This window comes from Diadema setosum, chromosome 10 (assembly GCF_964275005.1).
Source record: "Diadema setosum chromosome 10, eeDiaSeto1, whole genome shotgun sequence".
NCBI lineage: Eukaryota > Metazoa > Echinodermata > Echinoidea > Diadematoida > Diadematidae > Diadema > Diadema setosum.
In genome coordinates, this window is record NC_092694.1 from 22798865 (window position 1) to 22813785 (window position 14921).

The window sequence follows — 14921 nt, forward strand, 5'->3', positions numbered from 1 at the left end:
ATCATTATTTCGTTATTACCTGCATACCATTTTATGTTTATATATTGTACCTGTACATTAATAGATTGTGGATAATGCGTTACTTGCATTTTATGTATATGCTTTTCAGTGGACCATACTTTTTCATCGTTATACTTACTTTTATGTCAATCTTACAAAGTATGCATTGATGTTCTTAATTTTCTACTTATTTGCATTTATATTTCGTTATATATCTTATCATAATCTATAAGGTATTTCTTCCAAAGTGATAAAACAATATGAATCGTGTAATGTATGCTTTGTATCTTATTTAACTCTCGTTGGAGGGAAGTAAATGCTAATTGAATTGATTTGAAAAGGAAATATATATGTTGATAATGATCACTATACTACCATACTTAAATGGAGGCTACTTTAAAAAAAAATGGCCGCCGTGGTTTTCCTTGGCATAGGTGAATCTACACAGTGGCGTATCTAGGGAAAACGGCGCCCGGGGCAAGCACGAAAATTGCGCCCCTAATTTCTGAAAAAGTGTTCAACCCCAACACCATCCCGGTAGGGACTTTAAACAAAGTCCACATGATGCTTTTTCAAGCACTTAAAATGGATCTTTTGAGGGTGATTTAAATGTAATGAATTTTAATAGATTTTGGCGAGCGAACGCAGCGAGCGAGCCGAAAATTTTTGTATTTCAGCTTACAAAACATGGAATTCTTGTCATTTTTTGCTTATTAAATCTCACAATTATAGTGACGATCTTATAGATAACGATTTATACCAACAAACTGAGGACTTGAAAAAATACTCTAAATTAGTACGAGCGAGTGAGCCGAAATTTGTATATTTCCGCGTCATCATTACGTTTTTTTTTCTTATCTTTTTTGATTTTTCTTTTGCGCCCCCTCCCCCGTACGCTATATTCGAAACCGTTGGCGTCCTCTTTTGATCCAATCGGCGATCGCTTCAGAACGAATGAAATTGCAGTCGCTGCTCCGTGTAACATTTTTCCTGCTAAATATAAAACGACATGAGTGAACACAATAGACATTATCATTTTGTGCGCGTCATCGTCACGTTTTGTTCTTATCTTCTCTTTTTTTTTAATACAAATTTTGGCGAGCGAGCGCAGCGAGCGAGCCGAAAATTTTTGTATTTCAGCTTACAAATCATGAAACTCTTGTCATTTTTTGCTTATTAAATCTTACAATTCTAATCAAGATATAGTGACGGCCTTATAGATAACGATTTATACCAACAAACTGATGACTTGAAAAAATATTCTAAATTAGTACGAGCGAGTGAGCCGAAATTTGTATATTTCCGCGTCATCATTACGTTTTGCCCCCCCCCCGTATGTTCGAAACCGTTGGCGCCTTCTTTCGATCCAATTGGCGATCGCTTCAGAACGAAAGAAATTGCAACCGCTGCTCCGTGAAACATTTTGCCTGCTAAATATAAAATGATATCTGTGAACACGATAGACACTGTCATTTTGTCATCATCACGTTTTGTTCTTACCTTCTGTTTTATATAAATTTTGGCGAGCGAGCGCAGCGAGCGAGCCGAAAATGTTTGTATTTCAGCTCACAGAACACAAAATTTTTGTGTGAACACAATAAACATTGTCATTTTGTCCGCGTCATCATCATGTTTTGTTTTTATCTTGTTTGATTTGGTTTTCTGCCCCCCCCCACCATCCACCATTCTCCCCCCCCCCTTCCGAGCGAGTTTTTTTTTCCCTTCTTCTTCTCCTTTTCTTTTTTTTTTCTTCTTCTTCGGTTTTTTTTTTCGTTTTTTTGCGCCCCCAAGGAGTGGCGCCCGGGGCACGTGCCCCCCTTGCCCCCCCCCCTAGATACGCCACTGAATCTACATGGTGATGATTGTGTGCAAACTTTGGTGCTTTTGTAGACGAAACTGAGTAAGTATTTCACTGGCCTTTGGACTAACTTGCAACTCTAAAAGGAAAATCAACCCTGATCCGTTCAAATCTGTATCATATGACCATTTTCATGACAGCGTACGTATAGATGAAAATATTACCCGCAACATCAAAAAGCTGAATTAATGAAGTGCTTGGAAAGAGCAATGCTGGTTAATGGACAGGAAACCAATAATCCCAATGAGCCATTAGCAAATTAAATTTCTTTGATGAGAACGTCAAATGATTTCCCACATTTGCCCACAGCTTAACGTAAAATGTGCTCCAAGGTTTCAACTCCAATACTATGCAGGCTTTAACTGTTTGCGTGTAAGAATTAGCAACAGCAAAATAGAAGCACATGTCCCAACCCTTCCACGAAATTAGACCTCTACAGCCAAGCTAATCTAGTCGCGATGTTTACTACAACAAACAAGCAGACCTGGGCAAACACATGACTTCACACACAGAGAACGATTCAATGCTGGAAAAAAAGGAAAAATGATTAAAACAAACCATAAACGAAAAGGAACGAAATAATTCCCTCAAATTCAAATTGGTGGAACAATACAAAAGTACTGGAGACCGACTAGAGTAAATACTGACTGAATATGCACATAGAAAGGTTTCTGAGATATTTCATTGTTATGTGTTCACAACTTCATGCATCTCGTTAAAAAAAAAATCAAGTTATAGGTGAACTATCATTAGTCTGTGTCATGCGATTTTGTTTTGTACTGAAGGCATTTGGTCCGCACGAAAGATAATTAACTTTTGTAATACTCTTATGATGTTCATTATTTATTTTACCAAATTGGAAAGATGATGTGTTTGTCAAAAACAAAAAAACGAAAGGAAGAAAAAGCAACTTACGCAAAACAGATTAAATATCAAACAAAAGTAGGAGGGTTAATGATATACTATCCAAGAAGATATTGCTAAAGTCAATTGATTACAGATGACGATAGGATTTCGTGGATATGAAAGGAGAGAGATAGAGCAACTAAAACATTTTGGCAGGACCGTTCTTTCTTACCATGTCTTTACCCCCCCCCCCCCCCTTCTCCCCCCACCTCTTCCGCAATAGGACTGAGTAGGCACTCTGTCCATGCAGAGAATAGCTCAAAGCCAACGTTGGTTCAGGCAAAACGATCAAGAGAATTCCAGTTTTCACCTGTAATGAACAAGTATCAGGCAGAAATTCTACAAGAATGAATATAAAACGTTCATTTTTTGGAAGGGGGGGGGGGGAAGCTGGGAGGTGGGAGGAGGCTGTTGCTGAAGGTCAGGAAACTTTGCCGTATGCCCATGGCAGATGCATCTCTCATTAGGGGGAATTGAATTTAAAATATTCATTTTGCGGGCAAGTGCTGTGAAGTGCAGTCAATGACAATCCAATTAAATTAATACTCATGTAATCGTTTCAACAATGTAAAGTTCTAGGTAAACTGCCGAGTCTATGTAATGCTACTTCGTTATATACTGAAGGCACTAGTTTCGAATGAAACTAAAGAAAGCCAACCTACGCACTTAGCGTATGCTCCTTTATAAAAAACAAAACAAAACAATTAGAGTTGCATGAGTTTGATGACCTTAAGGAGTTTAAATGTGCACCGGTCTATTACAGCACATAAGTATGAAATTACCTGTTGATTTGTTCTTTTACAATTCATTCTGTAAAGCTCTGAAGTATCAGGACCACTTCAATATACAGCTCGGTTTGATGATGATACCTATAAGAGCTCTCCGCCACGTTTTCAGACTCACCATGTTCATGAGGTATTGCAGTTCAATATACGTCAGATACTGACGACTTTATACACTTTTCGGCATTTATCTAAGAAAAGCATGTAATTAATCAAATATTTCGTTGGAAGGATAAACACTGGCGGTAAGATTAAAGAGTTCATCAATACATGACAAGATGGTGATATTAGGGAGCTTTAGAGGGAAAAAAAACCTTATTCTGAGCATGCGCAGAATGGCCTATCAAAGTCGATCTATTTATAGCTTGCGCTATTTTTACGTCCGCTCAATTCACGACGTAGAGAGTGCGTAGAGAGCTACTTCATGCACCGATCATATGGGGAAGCCATTTTATCTTTTATAGGTTGCGTCTAAAGTAATCTAATCTAAAGTACTGTTTAGCACGACGCAGGGAAGAGGAGAACGTCTAAAGAGGTTCCAACCTCTTTGAGAACGTCCAACTAAAGCGTCATCTCACACGTCCGCGCTGCAAATCTAAAGCTCTCTGTTGACTTCTCAGACCCAAGAATTCGAGAGGACATATTGAAACATCCCGTGGATCCAAGAAGTTGAGAAGACGAGATCTCATATTACACGTCTCGTCTTTTCCCTTCTCTTACCGCAATGTCGAGAAGGCTACAGGAATATATTTCGTCTTTTTTGTCTATTTCGAGGGCAATAACATATCCCCTTCCTCCTGAAGAAAGTATAAGAGCTCTTTCTTTATGGTAGAAATATTCATTTTTTGTACTCTCTTTACATGATTTGTGTATCGTTCCGGCTGCATAACATCCCCAACCTGCCAATCGGTAAATCTGTCTATCAATCGTTGACAATACATTAATATCACCAGAACTCGGAACCAAAACTACGAAACATTTATTAGCTGATTTGTTTAAACGTCACGGACGTGTTTTGTAATATTTCCGCATTCACCGAGAGCACAGAAAAAGGAGGGAAATTACAGAGTATGGATGCCAAATGTAAGCCGAAGGTGTCGGATATGCGCTGTTGAGGGAACATGCTTGGATCGCCGATATAGAGAATAATTATTCATAAACCCGTCTGTCCTATCATCGATATTAATTGCAAGCTTTCACAAGCACGACGCGACCTTCGGTTTGAGCGTGCCTTGTGCAAATTGGCTTCTGCGCATGCTCAAGAACGAATAGGGCCCCGTCCTCCTGAAAATTAATCGAGAACGGTTCTCTGCCAATAAGCGGATCGAGCTTTAGTTGTTAGCCAATCAGCGAGTAGCGCGGAATGTAAACATACGTGTACATGAAATGTAAACAAGCTTCGTGCATTTAGGCTCTTACCGGTTTATAACACATACAAGCACAAATGATTCGTGATCATTATGATTATGTTTACAGCTCGTATATTCCTTACACTGAGTTGCGCTTAGATCGATTCACCACTGATTAAGAAAAAAGCAAAGCAAAAAACAAATATAGAAAAGAGATGCTAATAGAAGTTCACCATGAATTATATGCAGATGTCAAAGACTCCTAAACACTACGAGAGGCTGTTTTCTGCAATGATTAATATTACATCATAGGGCCTACGTGAAAAATATTTCACACTTAACGTGTTTCAAAAGTCGGCAATAACTTTCCAAGCAAGCATAAACCAAGAAGAGGCCGCCTGTTCCCATCTTACCTAAACGGGTAACATTTCAGCTTGTTCTCTTTTATTTTCTTTTGTGCCTGTTTATTAGTCTATTTTGCTCACAAATTCAGCCTGTAATAAAAGATATAAGAAAGAGATTTGTTTGGTAGCATTTAATCTCAGTGTTCAGTTTGAAATATTATTTGATCAATCAGTTTTAAAGTTTTTAAGTTTCTGCACTTCTTAGGATGCACTAATCCGCGTGCTGGAATATCGTTTTGAATAGAAAATTCTTTACCATCTGGTATAACACACATTTCACATAGCCACCTGCCTGAGTACACACGGGACTAATTTTCAACGGGTTAAGGCTGTTCGTCTGGGGAGTTGCCAATCCATCTTAACGAGAGCAGTGAAACCAGCGGGAATGGCCTTAGAAAGACTCTGTCCTTCAAGTTCGTTGAGGTGTGGCAATGTACATGAGCGTCGCCATTAAGCGATGTCTATTATGACTGACTTTCTATAATGAACACTGTGAAACATCTACTAGTATTTGTACGGATTCTGTTTTGCTATAAGTAAGCATCTGTTTCCAGAAATGTTAGAAGTGACTTTTATTGACTTAATATAAGAATGAACCAAAAAGAAAGAAAGAAATTGTCTTAATAAAGAAAAGGAAAAGTCATCGTGTAGAAAAACTGTAGTCGCAACTCTTGACGATTCGGAAATAATTTAAAGGAGTATCTCCATCCCATCACCGCTTCTCCTCTTAATCGCCTTTGTCTCTTAGTGTTTGTAGTTATCTATTTATTATTTTCATCGGTTTTCATTTTTTGTTGTTGGTTGATTTACCTTTCTTACTGCTATATGTATCTGTTTGAAAAAAAAATGATACTGTGGTGTTTTTAATGGTGCTTGTCAAGTTAATATTGTAACAAATACACATGAAACGGCTTGTCGTGGTGAAGTCAGTCAGTGCTAATTAATCGAAGTAATTTTCTTCCTGCAAACGTATATTCTTTACAGATAACTGCACCGGAATGGCACTTGAAAATACGTCTCTTTACTTCTTTTGTGCGCTACTGCTCGTCTCTTTAGGTATGTAACACGATTGATGTAGGTCAAACATCCAGTAAAGTTGGTGACGTTACGTATGGGCAAAGATGTAAAGACAACAATTTTTTTTTTCACTTTTCTAGAATTTATGAAAGAGCACTTTATTCACCTCTTTCAAAAAGCAGCGGGATTGGCATAACTCCTTCATGGATTGTTCGTTTTTCCTTAACCTTCGTTGATGTATGCTGCTAATACTAAAGCATTCACTTAATCCAAACGTATTTCATGGGTTTCAAAATTCCCTGCAACTTTATTGTAGATACTATCGCTTTCATTAACACGTTATCTAATAATAATATTTGATTTGTTTTAAGATTTATTATGGTCTGATTTTATGTCAATATTGTCTGGGGCAAATCATTTTTGGTCCCATTTTTAATTCTTCTTTTCCTTTTCTATTTGAAACAACAACAACACACAAGCCTAACCAGTTTGATTATCTCTCTGGCATTGGACTTTTGCCAGATCTACAACATATAACAATGAGAATATTGAAGTAAATAAATGATTATTTATATACATGTCATGATAGTTTAACGATAAGACACTGAGGGTGAGGATACATAAGGATAACCAGTGTACTGTTGAGAGGGATGCCAATACATGATATCTTAACCGAAAATCAACTTTAAATAGAAGAGAATTTATAATATGACAATGCAAATAAGGACAAAACTTACTGGATTTTGAGCAGCCGGGCTTACGTGTATGTTACATAATATAAAGTGCGAGGGGTGGTGTAATAAGTCATAATTACCGGGTAAAGTATCGCGCCTAAATAGTGATCGGGATATATCGTTACATGTGGATATGTCTATGACCTGCTACAAGTCAGAGATATTCAAGAAGGTACATACATACTCTATTATAGGTAATTATATTCATTTATGAACGGGAATATTTTGGTTCTCTATAGCGGCTGCAGTGTCTGCCAGAGGGCTAGAAGGGCGTACATCGACGTGCTCCGATGGATACGGTCTAAATTACACCCTTCCGATGGTCAGGAGGTGCAAAAACGGAACCATCCCGAAGTTGACACCCTTTCTCTCTGTCAAAGCTAGCCGGTGCCATAGGCCGAGCAGAATAGGCATTCCAGAGGGTCGCCGTATCTGTAGAATACCGGGTAAGACCACTAAAGCATGATGACAAGTTTCTTTGAAAGTAGTTCCGAGGTTATGACTTAGTAACAATGAAGATTGAATATCTCTCATGCTTTAATGCTTGTCCTTCCTGTTCATGAGATGCAATCACCGGTATCTGAGCGCTGTGTCAGAAAATCGTAATTGATTCCCAGTTTGTTTAAATCATTATAATGGATATACAAAATGATACATGCTAATGAGACGATTTAAGGCTAATGCCAACTGCATCCTATTATGTAATTGGGTGAAACATCCATCATGCAGGCCTATTCCTTTTAGACAACAAAGGTACCCTCCTACACCTTCTCCATAATAGCCTACCAAGTTGCCACAACACTAGTACATTACGTGATGCAGTGTGTCGTCGCGTTACCAGTGTTAAGTCAGAGACCACAAACGGAAGAAAATTTGTCGAAAGCCAAGTTTAGCGATAGTACTTTTACACTTTTTTCTTTTTCAATTCCCTTCGAATGAAGCACGCCATTTGATATAATAACGATGTAAGCCTAGAATCCAGAGAATTCATAATTGCCAGAAATGAAAAAAAAAAAAGGAATATAAAAGAGCAGACTCCACCCGGCTTAAAAAACCAACATTTCGGCCAGTCCCGGCCCCAAGGAGGAGGGTTGGGCATGGTGTTAGCAGTTCCACCCAGTAAAAACCCTACAGCTACAGATTCTCCAACAAGAGAATTAACAATCAACGTGAACGTGGGAGAGGATGGTTCTTCAGCCGGAGAGCTCATGGCGCCGCATGGGGAAGGCCGGTATCCAAACCCCCCTCGGCCGATAACAGTTGTTATCTTCCAGGTCCACCATTGCCATCCAAGAAACATCTGGCAACGAGACTAGACGCTGATATCAGGAGGCTCCGACAGGCTATACATGGAGGAAAGTGGAGATACTGGCACAAAATCGGCCTGGTTGGAGAAATCTTGTTGGTGCCCTATATGTCCCAAGAGGGATGATAAGCGTTATATATATATATATGTATATATATATATATATATATATATATATATATATATATATATATAACACAGTGCTTATACATAGCGCATATCACTACCGCGGTGTCTCTATGCGCTTTAAGGGAGTTAGTAAGTAGGGCGTTAGTAAGTAAAGTGAGTGATGACTCTTGATACATGTAAGTTTCTCAATCTTCCTCTCTCATCAAGATTGCAGCAAGAAACCATGTGAAAACGGATGGTGCGAAGAGACAATGACCAACTACACCTGCCATTGCCCTGATGGAACAGAAGGGCGGAAATGCACAGGTACGAGCTTCCTTGATGTTTTTTAAGCAGAGAGACCGGTTGGTATTCCGGCATGTTTCTCTCTAAACAATTCCTTTGTCCATTCTGATGGTACCTATATTATTCACTCAAAAACTTTGCCTCTGTAGAGTATGCTGTTCTTTAGTTGTGTTCATACTGTTGTTGCTGTTCTGCTCATTAAAACAATGAGGAGGAGGAGAGAGAGAGCGAAACTCGACGTTTCATTTCATGGCACTATGATTACTTGTGCGTTTCTCTATTCGAAACTCCCAATGCAATATAATCAGGTAATCATCGGTCTCTAAGGTGAATTCACAAAGACATATACTGACGGACCCAGGTCACACACTCACATAATCGCGGGTTGCCATGACTTCAGAAAGACGTTGTATTAAAAAAAAACTTAGTTCTGCGACATTATGGCTGTATCACACTCGAAGTGATTTTCTACCTAGCCTAAGAATGATTTTCTGTTGTTGTTTCGTCCTTTCATCTCAGAGCAGTTTCTGAGTTTCAGAGAATTCTAAAAGAATTATCCCTTTTCCATAATGTGCATTTGAAGTTTGAAAGCACACTTTTTTTTTTATCACTGCGTCTTATTTCCATGTGTTTATCTCCATGCTATACAGATATCGATGAGTGTACGAGCAATCCGTGTCAGAATGGAGGAACGTGTCAGAACGCAATCAACATGTATGCATGCATTTGTCCACCAGGTTATGGTGGGTCGGACTGCCAGACGGGTAAGTCGGGATTCGTAAAATGTCGAATTATAACCTGTATCAAACGGAATTGACAGACAAAACAAATTTCAATTCAACTGGTTTTCAATCCTGTATATTGCACAATATATGTATGTATGTATATAATATGCAAACACACATAGTTTTATGAAGAGTTTGATCGAAAGCGAGTTAACTCCTTCTGGTTGATTAGAGATATTTGCGAGTAAAGATGCTCAAAAGCAAGGAAAATGATAAGAAAATATGCGATATTTTACATCATAACTTCAAGAAAATACTTGGTTAACAGGTATTACTTTTCTCTATCTGATGATGGACTTACTTTAAAATATGTTTTAAAAAATTACGTTTGTGTGATCAAACTGTTGATATTATAGGAGAAAGAGAGAAAAAAAAAACTTAAAGAAAATATTCCTGGTTGAGAATGTATAATTGTCCTTGATAAACCATCGAACCAACAAAATTTAGACCATCAGAATCTGGTAGTTTACAGCATAAAAATGTTTTGCGGTCCTTTGAATTGTGTTTGTTGTTGTTGTTGTTGTTGTTGTTGTTATTGTTTGAATTGTTGTTGTTGTTATTGTTTGAATCGTGCATTTTAATTTTATTAGTTTTATATCAATTCACTTCTTGTTATTATTCCTTCACTTGAATAACAGATATCGACGAGTGTGCGAGCAATCCATGTGGGAGCGGAAGAACGTGCCAGGACGCTGTCAACATGTACTCATGCCTGTGTTCACCGAGTTACAACTTGTCAAAATACCAAACGGGTGGGATGGGATTCGAAAAGCGTTCAAATAGAATCCGTTCGCTGCAGTTTTAAATTCTCTCCAATAATAGAGAAACTACGGCTTCTTAAAGGGACATTCTAGAAGACTTTTTTTATAGATAATTTCACATCATGTAGTAGATAATTCGATAGTATGTGATAGTGCATGCCATGTATAGATTTGTGGATTTTATCGTGGTCCTATACAGCAGATAGACCAATGCTCTGGAAAAGCCAAGATAATTACACTTAACGAGGATGATGACATAGGAGGCTCACATATTCCCAAAATGTAGCAATGCAATTCCTCGCAATACCACTTGCTCAGCAACAATTTCACCTGTGTAGAATGCATGCTTTCTTCTTTTGTTCTGCTTCCTCGAGCGCCAAATCATGCATTTTTATGTGACGCTGCTATGTCTCGTTCATTATGATTTGAAATGAATTTTTAAAAACCTTCTTATTCCTCATCCCAATCACCATATTCTGAAACTCTGTACCCAGTGTTAACAATTTCTTAATGTTGAAATGCTTAAGACTGAATATCATTAAAGTCGTCTTTAATGGTATGGGTCTGAGAACAGCTTGAATGGAAATCATGGGCTCCATGCTTGGATGAGATTGAATTCACATTTGCTGAAATTGTGATTTTGATTATTAAGGAAAGGAATAAGGATTGAAAAAAAAAAGATGCATAGACCTTAGCTATGTTGTGTTCTTCTTTGACAGATCTCAAAAATAGATTACTGCTGCAATCGACAGGGACACCAGAAATGAAATAAACAGGAAGATATACCAGTACATAGTAATCATACATGTTATAATCTCTTATTGAATACCGTTAGATTTCCACTTAAGATAACAAACATTTCAGGAGGCGGTCAACATGTACTGTTGTTTGTGTTCACAAAGGTTAGGTAAGGAATCGAATGCATTGACATTACAATTTGTTGACAAAAAAACAACAACAAAATCCCCGCCAATAAAAAACGTAAGTCTCAACAGGGTCGAAAGTTAAGAAAAAGAACAAACAAGTGATTTTGATTCAATATCCTGTTTGACTGGGTTCTCTGTGCTCTTTCAACGTTTCATTTTCACAAATTTGACCCCGGGAAAAAGCTACAAAGTATTTCAAGGACAATGTCAACATGCTATCCTCTCAATACACAATTGTTATTAGATCTCGCTCTAAAAAGAAAAAAAAAGAGAGAAAAGATGACATTGACATTGTTCGATGATTATCATTTTGGACATAACGAATCAAAATGATGAATGTCATAATCAAATCACAAAATCATAACGAATCAAAATTTGTTTAATGAATGACAGGTGTCATTTGCGTGCGTCATGTTATATGTCACACATCACTGCCAATGTCGATTGGCTTGATTGTCCCAGTAGCTATCCCGTTGATGTTCGCCACTGACCCCCCGAACAAGCGGATTCTGGTGGCTGACCTTGAAAGACTCGACTTCACCGTGTTTATCACTCTGTACGAGAAGCCGTTTGATGTAGCGTATGACTCATTGGAAAGGAAGCTTTACTGGTCCAGCACCAATCACGTTCGCCGTTCCTGTCTACTAGACAAGACTCCAGAACATGTTATCGATGCTAACAGTAAGTTGAGTATTAAAACGTGTATGTTCATTTATGCATACACAATTATCCATACGTATGCTCATAATTTTATGCTGGTATGCTCGTATGCTGGTGACAGGACAATAGTTTGCGATATAGCAGATGACGCCATGAGAAGCGAGTTCTAGATCACAAGGTGACGAAATGTTGAAAATGGCATGAATACTGAAAGAACCAGGAAAGCGAAATGGTCACGGTCAATTGGAAACATTAAAAATGCATTCATTTTTTTGTATATTAAATTGGCTTATTTCCACTTTGTAAGTCCAAAGACAATGTCCACCTACGCACAATTCTTCAATCAGTCGTACTTCAGATTGGAGTACATAATTATTACCCTTTTTTGTAGATAGTACGCCCTATAATTATGAAAATTAGAAATCAACAAACCCTGATTAAAAAAAAACGAACAAACGGGAAAAGAATAGAAAGATAACATTATTCATGTCATGTCCACTATGCCCCAAGAGTTTACACAGTGTGGAAGTTCCTCCATTGCGTGATGAAGGTGAAGGAGAATATAAATCTAACTCTGCAATAACTCCCGCATTCTATCATTTTCTTTCAAAGTGCCAACAACTGCGCGTACAAGTTCATTTCTCGAAGACGCATAACGTTTTAATGTGCAAGTGCCTAAATCAGTGATCATGAAGAACGAGAAAACATGATTACAAGTTAAAAAAAATAAATCGGAAAAAGCAATCAAGAATTGTCTTAACTCATACCTGTTTAACGTGGCTGAAAGACAAGACCAATTCGCTCTTTTAGGGTATACCTTGGTTAGTATAAAAAAGATAATCAATTATATACGTATTCAATGTTAATGATGTAAACACACCCTCACACCTGCATTATCCGCACTCAACCCATCCCCCTACTATACCAGTCATTGCCAGTACGATTGTATAACATAACAATCTATTATTATCAATGCCATAATGGGTATAGGCTGGCCTGCCTGTCGCTTTGACAATGCAATATACTATAGTTTTTCCCGGCCAATTTTGCACTTTTGTCATTCCAATTCCTTATTGCTGTCTTCAATTTAGGAAGATTTAGCGTAGATGACATGTTCGATGTTTCAATTTTATGATCTCTTCATTCAAATTTATTTTGGAGCATTCAAATTAACCTCATACTAATTGACACTTTTTCAATTCAAATTCGTAAAACAAGCACCATTTCGTTATTCATTCATTAAATTTAGAATGATATAGTCACGCGATGACGTATATGCTGCACTCGTTCAGTCGAATTAATTTTTGGGCATCCATTTTAACATCTTTTGCGGTCAATTTAGCACATATGTTTATGCTTTGGTTCTCTATTGTTTGGTAAGCATAATTACATTTCACATTTTCGAATTCAGTTGAAAGATTTTGGCAACAGTTCTTTTTTAATGTGCTTATTGAGTCTCCCATTCAGAAGATTGTGCATGTGGTAACAACTTATCTGGCAGTTGTCTGGCCGTTGAGCGCTTTATTCCGAGTGTGTGGGTCAGTTCTAGGAAGTCCTATAATTATTCTTTCTCTGTCTTCTTGAGATATACGTCTGTATTTAACTTGTGCTGTCATGACTGTAAGAAGATGAAAATAATTTGTAGGTCTACAATGACATGTATGAAAGAAAAGGGGCGTTACAGATCAAGAAACTCGAGTTATATAGCTTGTATAGGGTCAAATATAATTATGATACTTTTACTGCTTAACAGTGTGTGGATGAAACAAAAATTCGCACAGAAATACAAGTTCAAATGTTTTCAGCTTTTCAAAAAAGAAATGACCTGACTTTAATTTGAATGAAAATGTTTGGAATTTGACAGCCCATTCGCGAAATTGAATAACTCAAATACCCTCTTTGGCGAGTGATGGCGAATTTGAATAAACGTAGAGTATCAGCCAATTTGAATGCCTATTTTATGAATTCGAAAGCCACATGTGCAAATTTCATTGATTGAAATGCTAAATTGAACGCACAAGTTGCAATTTTGAAAGGCAGACTGTGCAATAACGAAGGCTTTTGCTAAATTGAATGAACCTTCTATCAAATGCACTGACAAAAGTGCGAAATTGGCCGGGAAAACCTATATTAATATGTATTAATAGTAAATATAATATAGTAATATACATCTTCATTCTTTAGTCAGTTCAAGTCATTTGCTCACTACCGACACCAGCCTTCTGTATTGAAATCCCACTAATACATTTTACCATAAATCAGTCATAATCGTTATTCCTCAATCTTGAGTAGCTTTTTATCAACATACCTTCCCATTGTGTTATCAGTCTGTAGTGTATATGCTAGTCAAAATATGTTTGGATATATCGATTGTAGGCGGGCCCTACGTCTTATTATAAAAAAAAAATGACTATTTCATTTGTAATGATTTTCAATACAGAAAACTCAATGTATAAATATGTAACAGTAGGGAACAACAAACACAATTTTGAATGCTATTGTAAAATCATGATGGTTATATAGGTTACCTTTAGTTAATGAAATTATGATTAAATCAACATGCCATTTTTTGATCACTTTAATTTACTTATAGACAATGTAAGGGCAATCACAATAACGCAGTCATCAAGAACGCTCTACGTGCTGTACAATAACAAGCTTACTCAAATGTCGATTGATCCAGACGGGGAGGAGACGGATGTACTAGAACTCCCTGACGAACATGACAAGCCTGCTTATGCTACATTACTTTACAACGGGTAAATATACCTTCTACAGTGCCCTGCCTTATTTATAACGATCGCGGTCCTCAAAACGGGGACGTAAATCGGGGGGGGGGGGGGAGGAGGGGGATAACCTGTACAAACATACCCCTGAAATTTAAGAAAAAATGGAAGAAGAATAAATGTGATCGTATTAATATCGGGATACTGCATGACGTTCAGTCGAGGGCCTGCCTAGTGAGAGCTAATCAGGGGGGGGGGGGGGGTGTTTCATCAACGTTTGTCAGCGCTGACAA